Source organism: Oncorhynchus nerka, linkage group LG6 (assembly GCF_034236695.1).
Source record: "Oncorhynchus nerka isolate Pitt River linkage group LG6, Oner_Uvic_2.0, whole genome shotgun sequence".
NCBI lineage: Eukaryota > Metazoa > Chordata > Actinopteri > Salmoniformes > Salmonidae > Oncorhynchus > Oncorhynchus nerka.
In genome coordinates, this window is record NC_088401.1 from 90887353 (window position 1) to 90898646 (window position 11294).

The 11294-nt window shown below is 45.4% G+C and overlaps 1 long non-coding RNA gene across 1 annotated transcript; it reads left to right on the forward strand.

The window, feature by feature from the left end:
• Window positions 1–997: 997 nt before the first annotated feature.
• LOC135572281 (uncharacterized) lies at window positions 998–9919 on the forward strand. Its single transcript, XR_010464187.1, has 2 exons — window positions 998–1807; window positions 6609–9919. It is a non-coding gene; the product is annotated as an uncharacterized LOC135572281 (long non-coding RNA).
• Window positions 9920–11294: the final 1375 nt, after the last annotated feature.

The following is an 11294-nucleotide window of genomic DNA, read 5'->3' on the forward strand; positions in this document are numbered from 1 at the left end:
AAGAATGGTCACTGCGGACAGCTTATGCAAAATAAAAAGAGACTGTTTATGTCATGTTTCTAAATGAGAAAAATATATAACCTTACGTTGGCGAATTGTTCAGGGCTTTTTACTATGAAGAGAAAGATGTTTGAACAAGACATGCAGAGTGTTATTAAATGAAACGTGCTGTACAGAGTATACAGATGTCTCCTTGTAGTGCACTACGCTGGTCTAAAGTAGCACACTATATAGGGAATAGGGTGCCATTTGGGGCACAGACTTATTCTGTGGTGTGCTAGAATGTAAATGTGATTTCTTGTGTATTCAGGTGTTTTCTCTGGCCCCGTTTATACCTGGTGGTTTGTTCTGATCTCTCTGGCCCCGTTTATACCTGGTGGTTTGTTCTGATCTCTCTGGCCCCGTTTATACCTGGTGGTTTGTTCTGATCTCTCTGGCCCCGTTTATACCTGGTAGTTTGTTCTGATCTCTGGCCCCGTTTATACCTGGTGGTCTGTTCTGATCTCTCTGGCCCCGTTTATACCTGGTGGTTTTTTCTGATCTCTCTGGCCCCGTTTATACCTGGTGGTTTGTTCTGATCTCTCTGGCCCCATTTATACCTGTGGTCTGTTCTGATCTCTCTGGCCCCGTTTATACCTGGTGGTTTCCATTCTGATCTCTCTGGCCCTGTTTATCCCCATTTGCAAATTTGTTCTGATCTGCTCTACATTTTATTGTGCAAGACCATATTTACAGAAATATGTCTACACTAAATATTAACAGTGTCTGTTATCCATCCACTGTCTGCATTGTGACCACATTTCCTGTGTCCCTTCATTTAGGGGCAAATTATTTCAAAGCAACTCCGGCTCAAAAATAATGTTTATCTTTATTGCAAGACACAAATGTAATCAATCAATGGTGCCACATTTTAGGGGCCTAGAATATTTATGATTTAAATGATTTTTTCTGATCAGATCTGTCTACACTTAGAGGTGATCAGGAATATCCAGATCACAATGTGTGTCTGACTACCTCTAGAGGTGATCAGGAAGATCTGATCACAATGTGTTTCTGACTACCTCTAGAGGGGATCAGGAAGATCTGATCACAATGTGTTTCTGACTACCTCTAGAGGGGATCAGGAAGATCTGATCACAATGTGTCCTTTGTTTTGTCTACATCGGTCCAAAAAGAAATGTGGACAAGATCAGGACAAAGGACGCATGTTAGAACCAGGTATAAACAGGGCTTCTGTGAGAGGAAAGAGACAGGATGCGTTTAGTGAATTCACCCCTAGGGGGCAGCCTCTGCATTGAGAAGTGATAACCATCCTAAATCAAGAGACACCACTTTGTCAATCACAACATGTCACTTGACCTCTTGTATTTTAAAGAACATTGTTTTCCATTCCCGCTGTAGAAATCTTATTGACTAAAGAAAAACAACAACCAGACGTCATGGTTTCTGCAGAACCAGTTTCTCCACATTTCAGCCTGTCATCCAGAACCTTCCAGTTGACAAGGAAACAACGGAACTTTCCAGGTTGAAGCTCACTGGACGCAGTAACAAAAATAAGAAGACTGTATAAAAATGTTTTTAAATGAGGAACATTGAACCGTATGTTGGCTTATTTTTCAGGGCGTTTCACTATGAAAATACAGTGTCATCAGAAAGTATTCATACCCCTTGACTTATTCCATGTTATTCCATGTTATTCCACTTATTCCAACAGCCTGAATTCCAAATTGATTTGATGCTGGTGAGAGGGGAGGACGGCTCATAATAATGTCTGGAATGGAGTGAGCGGAACGGTACCAAACACATGGTAATTACATTAAATATAACAATGAGCCATTAAAGTGCCAGCAGCAATACCTGAGTAGAACAGAGCAAGGGGGAGAGTAGCAGAGATGCTGTATCGGTCTGTAGGTAGAGATGCTGTACAGGTCTATAGGTAGAGATGCTGTATCGGTCTGTAGGTAGAGATGCTGAATAGGTCTGTAGGTAGAGATGCTGTATAGGTCTGTAGGTAGAGATGCTGTATAGGTCTGTAGGTAGAGATGCTGTATAGGTCTATAGGTAGAGATGCTGTATCGGTCTGTAGGTAGAGATGCTGTATAGGTCTGTAGGTAGAGATGCTGTATAGGTCTATAGGTAGAGATGCTGTATCGGTCTGTAGGTAGAGATGCTGTATAGGTCTGTAGGTAGAGATGCTGTATAGGTCTATAGGTAGAGATGCTGTATCGGTCTGTAGGTAGAGATGCTGAATAGGTCTGTAGGTAGAGATGCTGTATAGGTCTGTAGGTAGAGATGCTGTATCGGTCTGTAGGTAGAGATGCTGTATCGGTCAGTAGGTAGAGATGCTGTATAGGTCTGTAGGTAGAGATGCCTGTATAGGTCTATAGGTAGAGATGCTGTATCGGTCTGTAGGTAGAGAGGCTGTATAGGTCTGTAGGTAGAGATGCTGTATAGGTCTATAGGTAGAGATTCTGTATTGGTCTGTAGGTAGAGATGCTGTATCGGTCTGTAGGTAGAGATGCTGTATAGGTCTGTAGGTAGAGATGTTATATCGGTCTGTAGGTAGAGATGCTGTATCGGTCTGTAGGTAGAGATGCTGTATCGGTCTGTAGGTAGAGATGCTGTATCGGTCTGTAGGTAGAGATGCTGAATAGGTCTGTAGGTAGAGATGCTGTATCGGTCTGTAGGTAGAGATGCTGTATCAGTCTGTAGGTAGAGATGCTGTATCGGTTTGTAGGTAGAGATGCTGAATAGGTCTGTAGGTAGAGATGCTGTATAGGTCTGTAGGTAGAGATGCTGTATAGGTCTGTAGGTAGAGATGCTGTATATATCTGTAGGTAGAGATGCTATGTCGGTCTGTAGGTAGAGATGCTGTATAGGTCTGTAGGTAGAGATGCTGTATCGGTCTGTAGGTAGAGATGCTGTATCGGTCTGTAGGTAGAGATGCTGTATCAGTCTGTAGGTAGAGATGCTGTATAGGTCTGTAGGTAGAGATGCTGTATCGGTCTGTAGGTAGAGATGCTGTATCGGTCTGTAGGTAGAGATGCTGTATCGGTCTGTAGGTAGAGATGCTGTATCGGTCTGTAGGTAGAGATGCTGTATCGGTCTGTAGGTAGAGATGCTGTATCGGTCTGTAGGTAGAGATGCTGAATAGGTCTGTAGGTAGAGATGCTGTATAGGTCTATAGGTAGAGATGCTGTATCGGTCTGTAGGTAGAGATGCTGTATCGGTCTGTAGGTAGAGATGCTGTATCGGTCTGTAGGTAGAGATGCTGTATCGGTCTGTAGGTAGAGATGCTGTATCGGTCTGTAGGTAGAGATGCTGTATCGGTCTGTAGGTAGAGATGCTGTATAGGTCTGTAGGTAGAGATGCTGTATCGGTCTGTAGGTAGAGATGCTGTAGAGATCGGTCTGTAGGTAGAGATGCTGTATCGGTCTGTAGGTAGAGATGCTGTATCGGTCTGTAGGTAGAGATGCTGTATCGGTCTGTAGGTAGAGATGCTGTATCGGTCTGTAGGTAGAGATGCTGTAGAGATCGGTCTGTAGGTAGAGATGCTGTATCGGTCTGTAGGTGGAGATGCTGTATCGGTCTGTAGGTAGAGATGCTGTATCGGTCTATAGGTAGAGATGCTGTATCGGTCTGTAGGTAGAGATGCTGTATCGGTCTATAGGTAGAGATGCTGTATCGGTCTGTAGGTAGAGATGCTGTATCGGTCTGTAGGTAGAGATGCTGTATAGGTCTGTAGGTAGAGATGCTGTATCGGTCTGTAGGTAGAGATGCTGTATCGGTCTGTAGGTAGAGATGCTGTATCGGTCTGTAGGTAGAGATGCTGTATCGGTCTGTAGGTAGAGATGCTGTATCGGTCTGTAGGTAGAGATGCTGTATAGGTCTGTAGGTAGAGATGCTGTATCGGTCTGTAGGTAGAGATGCTGTATCGGTCTGTAGGTAGAGATGCTGTATCGGTCTGTAGGTAGAGATGCTGTATCGGTCTGTAGGTAGAGATGCTGTATCGGTCTGTAGGTAGAGATGCTGTATCGGTCTGTAGGTAGAGATGCTGTATCGGTCTGTAGGTAGAGATGCTGTATCGGTCTGTAGGTAGAGATGCTGTATCGGTCTGTAGGTAGAGATGCTGTAGAGATCGGTCTGTAGGTAGAGATGCTGTATCGGTCTGTAGGTAGAGATGCTGTATCGGTCTGTAGGTAGAGATGCTGTATCGGTCTGTAGGTAGAGATGCTGAATAGGTCTGTAGGTAGAGATGCTGTATAGTCTGTCTATAGGTAGAGATGCTGTATCGGTCTGTAGGTAGAGATGCTGTATCGGTCTGTAGGTAGAGATGCTGTATCGGTCTGTAGGTAGAGATGCTGTATCGGTCTGTAGGTAGAGATGCTGTATAGGTCTGTAGGTAGAGTCTGTAGGTAGAGATGCTGTATCGGTCTGTAGGTAGAGATGCTGTATAGGTCTGTAGGTAGAGATGCTAGGTAGAGATGCTCGGTCTGTAGGTAGAGATGCTGTATCGGTCTGTAGGTAGAGATGCTGTATCGGTCTGTAGGTAGAGATGCTGTATCGGTCTGTAGGTAGAGATGCTGTATCGGTCTGTAGGTAGAGATGCTGTATCGGTCTGTAGGTAGAGATGCTGTATCGGTCTGTAGGTAGAGATGCTGTATCGGTCTGTAGGTGGAGATGCTGTATCGGTCTGTAGGTAGAGATGCTGTATCGGTCTATAGGTAGAGATGCTGTATCGGTCTGTAGGTAGAGATGCTGTATCGGTCTATAGGTAGAGATGCTGTATCGGTCTGTAGGTAGAGATGCTGTATCGGTCTGTAGGTAGAGATGCTGTATAGGTCTGTAGGTAGAGATGCTGTATCGGTCTGTAGGTAGAGATGCTGTATCGGTCTGTAGGTAGAGATGCTGTATCGGTCTGTAGGTAGAGATGCTGTATCGGTCTGTAGGTAGAGATGCTGTATCGGTCTGTAGGTAGAGATGCTGTATCGGTCTGTAGGTAGAGATGCTGTATCGGTCTGTAGGTAGAGATGCTGTATCGGTCTGTAGGTAGAGATGCTGTATAGGTCTGTAGGTAGAGATGCTGTATCGGTCTGTAGGTAGAGATGCTGTATCGGTCTGTAGGTAGAGATGCTGTATCGGTCTGTAGGTAGAGATGCTGTATCGGTCTGTAGGTAGAGATGCTGTATCGGTCTGTAGGTAGAGATGCTGTATCGGTCTGTAGGTAGAGATGCTGTAGAGATCGGTCTGTAGGTAGAGATGTAGGTGATGCTGTCGGTCTGTAGGTAGAGATGCTGTATCGGTCTGTAGGTAGAGATGCTGTATCGGTCTGTAGGTAGAGATGCTGTATCGGTCTGTAGGTAGAGATGCTGTATCGGTCTGTAGGTGCAGTGGAGATGGCAGTTCTAACTTTTTATTTTGAGGTATTGTATTTAACCTTTATTGAACCAGGCAAGTCACATAAGAATAAATTCTTATTTACAATGACGGTCTACCAAAAGGCCTCCTGTGGGGACGGGGGCCTGGGATTAAAAATAAATACAATGTAAATATAGGACAAAAAACACATCACAACAAGAGAGACAACAAAACACTACATAAAGAGAGACTTAAGACAACAACACAGCATGGCAGCAACACATGACAACACAGCATGGTAGCAACACATGACAACACAGCATGGTAGCAACACATGACAACACAGCATGGTAGCAACACATGACAACACAGCATGGTAGCAACACATGACAACACAGCATGGTAGCAACACATGACAACAGCATGACAACACAGCATGGTAGCAACACATGACAACACAGCATGGTAGCAACACATGACAACACAGCATGGTAGCAACACATGACAACACAGCATGGTAGCAACACATGACAACACAGCATGGCAGCAACACATGACAACACAGCATGGTAGCAACACATGACAACACAGCATGGTAGCAACACATGACAACACAGCATGGTAGCAACACAACGTGGTTTCATTGATGACGTACCATAACAAATCAAGTTTCACTTTCATTGTGTTCTTTGTGATGTGAGGTGAGGTAGTTTATACCAGTTCTTTGTGATGAGAGGTGAGGTAGTTTATACCAGTTCTTTGTGATGAGAGGTGAGGTAGTTTATACCAGTTCTTTGTGATGTGAGGTGAGGTAGTTTATACCAGTTCTTTGTGATGAGAGGTGAGGTAGTTTATACCAGTTCTTTGTGATGAGAGGTGAGGTAGTTTATACCAGTTCTTTGTGATGAGAGGTGAGGTAGTTTATACCAGTTCTTTGTGATGAGAGGTGAGGTAGTTTATACCAGTTCTTTGTGATGAGAGGTGAGGTAGTTTATACCAGTTCTTTGTGATGAGAGGTGAGGTAGCTCTATAGTAGCTGTTATAAAACTCAACAAGTTGCTTTTACACCTGCATTGCTTGCTGTTTGGGGTTTTAGGCTGGGTTTCTGTACAGCACTTTGAGATATCAGCTGATGTACAAAGGGCTATATAAATAAATTTGATTTGATTTGATTTGAAGTAGTTATGTAAAAATGTTTCCCAGGGCCTCCTCTCATTCTAACACCTCTCCTATCTCCATCTCCTCCTCAGTGACGGCCCCCAGCTCCCCTCTCAGCCCCCCTGTCTCCCCCACGCTGTCTCCCCCACCCTGTCTCCCCCACGCTGTCTCCCCCACCCTGTCTGCCCCAGAGCTGCCTTCTGGTGGTAAGAAGGGGGAGTGCACCGTCTGTTTCGACCAGGAAGTGGACACGGTCATCTACACCTGCGGACACATGTGTCTGTGTAACAACTGTGGGCTAAAGCTGAAGAGACAAGTGAATGCCTGCTGTCCTATCTGCCGCAGGCCCATTAAAGACGTCATCAAGACATACAGACCATGAGAGGACTGGGACATTACTGGGACATTACTGGGACATTACTGCAGCAGGCCTATTAAAGACGTCATCAAGACATACAGACCATGAGAGGACTGGGACATTACTGGGACATTACTGCAGCAGGCCCATTAAAGACATCCCATTAAAGACATCATCAAGACATACAGACCATGATGTCTGGGACATTACTGGGACATTACTGCAGCAGGCCCATTAAAGACGTCCCATTAAATACATCATCAAGACATACAGACCATGATGTCTGGGACATTACTGGGACATTACTGCAGCAGGCCCATTAAAGACGTCCCATTAAAGACATCATCAAGACATACAGACCATGATGTCTGGGACATTACTGCAGCAGACATTGTCTAGAGCAGGGATATTCAACTCTGACCCTACGAGATCTGGAGTACTGCTGGTTTCCTGTTCTACGTGATAATTCATTTCACACCTGTTGTCCCAGGTCTAAATCAGGCCCTGATTAGAGGGGAATCACCCACCTGTTGTCCCAGGTCTAAATCAGTCCCTGATTAGAGGGGAATCACCCACCTGTTGTCCCAGGTCTATATCAGTCCCTGATTAGAGGGGAATCACCCACCTGTTGTCCCTGGTCTAAATCAGTCCCTGATTAGAGGGGAATCACCCACCTGTTGTCCCTGGTCTAAATCAGTCCTTGATTAGAGGGGAATCACCCACCTGTTGTCCCAGGTCTATATCAGTCCCTGATTAGAGGGGAATCACCCACCTGTTGTCCCAGGTCTATATCAGTCCCTGATTAGAGGGGAATCACCCACCTGTTGTCCCTGGTCTAAATCAGTCCCTGATTAGAGGGGAATCACCCACCTGTTGTCCCTGGTCTAAATCAGTCCCTGATTAGAGGGGAATCACCCACCTGTTGTCCCAGGTCTATATCAGTCCCTGATTAGAGGGGAATCACCCACCTGTTGTCCCAGGTCTAAATCAGTCCTTGATTAGAGGGGAATATTTTTTTTTAAAGCAGTGGAACTGGCTTTGAGGTCCAGATGTATATTTGAAGGTTATAGAGACAGACTGGACACCATTGCAACAGGCGCATCAAGGTCATCATTAAGCCTGACCATCCATGAGAGGACAAACTACTGGGACAGGGCTCTGTCTGCACCCCAGAGACGTCTCTTACCAAACTGGACACTCTACACTACGGCAGGTCCATCACGGACCTCCCACATCAAGACATATTGGCCCTGATAGACTGGACACACTACACTACGGCAGGTCCATCACGGACCTCCCACATCAAGACATATTGGCCCTGATAGACTGGACACACTACACTACGGCAGGTCCATCACGGACCTCCCACATCAAGACATATTGGCCCTGATAGACTGGACACACTCTCTCTCTCTCTACCCGAGACTCTCTCTCTCTCTCTACCTGAGACTCTCTCTCTCTACCTGAGACTCTCTCTCTCTCTCTACCTGAGACTCTCTCTCTCTCTACCCGAGACTCTCTCTCTCTCTCTACCTGAGACTCTCTCTCTCTCTCTACCCGAGACTCTCTCTCTCTCTCTCTCTCTACCGAGACTCTCTCTCTCTCTCTACCTGAGACTCTCTCTCTCTACCCGAGACTCTCTCTCTCTCTCTACCCGAGACTCTCTCTCTCTCTCTCTACCTGAGACTCTCTCTCTCTACCCGAGACTCTCTCTCTCTCTCTCTCTACCCGAGACTCTCTCTCTCTCTCTCTCTCTACCTGAGACTCTCTCTCTCTCTCTCTACCCTCTCTCTCTCTCTACCCACTCTCTCTCTCTCTCTCTACTCGAGACTCTCTCTCTCTCTCTACCCAAGACTCTCTCTCTCTCTCTACCTGAGACTCTCTCTCTCTCTCTCTACCCGAGACTCTCTCTCTCTCTCTACCCGAGACTCTCTCTCTCTCTCTCTCTACCCGAGACTCTCTCTCTCTCTACCTGAGACTCTCTCTCTCTCTCTACCCGAGACTCTCTCTCTCTCTCTACCCGAGACTCTCTCTCTCTCTCTACCCGAGACTCTCTCTCTCTCTCTACCTGAGACTCTCTCTCTCTCTCTCTACCTGAGACTCTCTCTCTCTCTATCCTCTCTCTCTCTCTCTCTCTCTACCTGAGACTCTCTCTCTCTCTCTACCCGAGACTCTCTCTCTCTACCCGAGACTCTCTCTCTCTCTCTCTCTCTACCCGAGACTCTCTCTCTCTCTCTACCTGAGACTCTCTCTCTCTACCCGAGACTCTCTCTCTCTCTCTCTCTCTCTCTACCCGAGACTCTCTCTCTCTCTCTACCTGAGACTCTCTCTCTACCCGAGACTCTCTCTCTCTCTCTCTACCTGAGACTCTCTCTCTCTCTCTACCCGAGACTCTCTCTCTCTCTCTCTCTCTCTCTCTACCTGAGACTCTCTCTCTCTACCCGAGACTCTCTCTCTCTCTCTCTCTCTCTCTACCTGAGACTCTCTCTCTCTCTCTACCCGAGACTCTCTCTCTCTCTCTCTCTCTCTACCTGAGACTCTCTCTCTCTCTCTACCCGAGACTCTCTCTCTCTCTCTACCTGAGACTCTCTCTCTCTACCCGAGACTCTCTCTCTCTCTCTCTACCTGAGACTCTCTCTACCATAGCTGAGGGCGGCAGGGCTTTCTTTTCCTGTTTGTCTGCCTGTCACATGGTTTTTCTAAATGTGTGGTTTTAACCCTTCACGTGTTGGAAGGACTCTTCTGTGAGTCACCACTCTGCCAAATACCTTCTATCTTTGTGCCTTAGACAATGTTTGTCAAATGTCTTCATGTCCAAGTTCTAAATATGATGACAATGCTATTTGTAAATGAAGGTGTTGTGGAATTAATGAAGAATGGTCACTGCGGACAGCTTATGCAAAATAAAAAGAGACTGTTTATGTCATGTTTCTAAATGAGAAAAATATATAACCTTACGTTGGCGAATTGTTCAGGGCTTTTTACTATGAAGAGAAAGATGTTTGAACAAGACATGCAGAGTGTTATTAAATGAAACGTGCTGTACAGAGTATACAGATGTCTCCTTGTAGTGCACTACGCTGGTCTAAAGTAGCACACTATATAGGGAATAGGGTGCCATTTGGGGCACAGGCTTATTCTGTGGTGTGCTAGAATGTAAATGTGATTTCTTGTGTATTCAGGTGTTTTCTCTGGGCCCGTTATACCTGGTGGTTTGTTCTGATCTCTCTGGCCCCGTTTATACCTGGTGGTTTGTTCTGATCTTTCTGGCCCCGTTTATACCTGGTGGTCTGTTCTGATCTCTGGCCCCGTTTATACCTGGTGGTTTGTTCTGATCTCTGGCCCCGTTTATACCTGGTGGTCTGTTCTGATCTCTCTGGCCCCGTTTATACCTGGTGGTTTTTTCTGATCTCTCTGGCCCTGTTTATACCCGGTGCTTTGTTCTGATCTGCTCTACATTCTGATTGTGCCCATATTTACAGAAATATGTCTACACAAAGTATTAACAGTGTCTGTTATCCATCCACTGTCTGCATTGTGACCACATTTCCTGGTCCCTTCATTTAGGCAAATTATTTCAAAGCAATCCGCTCAAAAATAATGTTTATTTATTGCAAGACACAAATGTAATCAATCAATGGTGCCACATTTTAGGGGCCTAGAATATTTATGATTTAAATGTTTTTTCTGTCCAGATCTGTCTACACTTGTACAATATCCAGACACAGTGTGTGTCTGACTACCTCTAGAGGGGATCAGGAAGATCTGATCACAATGTGTCCTTTGTTTTGTCTACATCGGTCCAAAAAGAAATGTGGACAAGATCAGGACAAAGGACGCATGTTAGAACCAGGTATAAACAGGGCTTCTGTGAGAGGAAAGAGACAGGATGCGTTTAGTTCCTAAGCGGTCATTGGAAATAAGAATTTGTTCTTAACTGACTTGCCTAGTAAAATAAAATGCTAATGGTGATGACATGACAACATGGTTGTCATCACCATTAGCATTTTATTTTACTAGGCAAGTCAGTTAAGAACAAATTCTTATTTTCAATGACGGCTTAGGAACTGCCTATTCAATGCACATCACAGAAGTTCAGCTTTTACAGTGTGATTGACAGTTAAGAGGCATAGAGTTCCTGCTATAGTGGAGACGCTACGGTAAAACGTTACATATGTTGGCTCCGTTACCTTCATATTTCTATCATGGAATCTGTAACACCAAATGTAACCTGCCTAAATGACTACCGACCCGTAGCACTCACGTTGGTAGCTTTGAAAGGCTGGTCGTGACTCACATCAACACCATCATCCCAGAAACCCTAGACCCACTCTAATTTGCATACCACCCAACAGATCCACAGATGGTGCTGATCTCTATTGTACTCCACACTGCCCTTTCCCACCTGGACAAAAGGAAC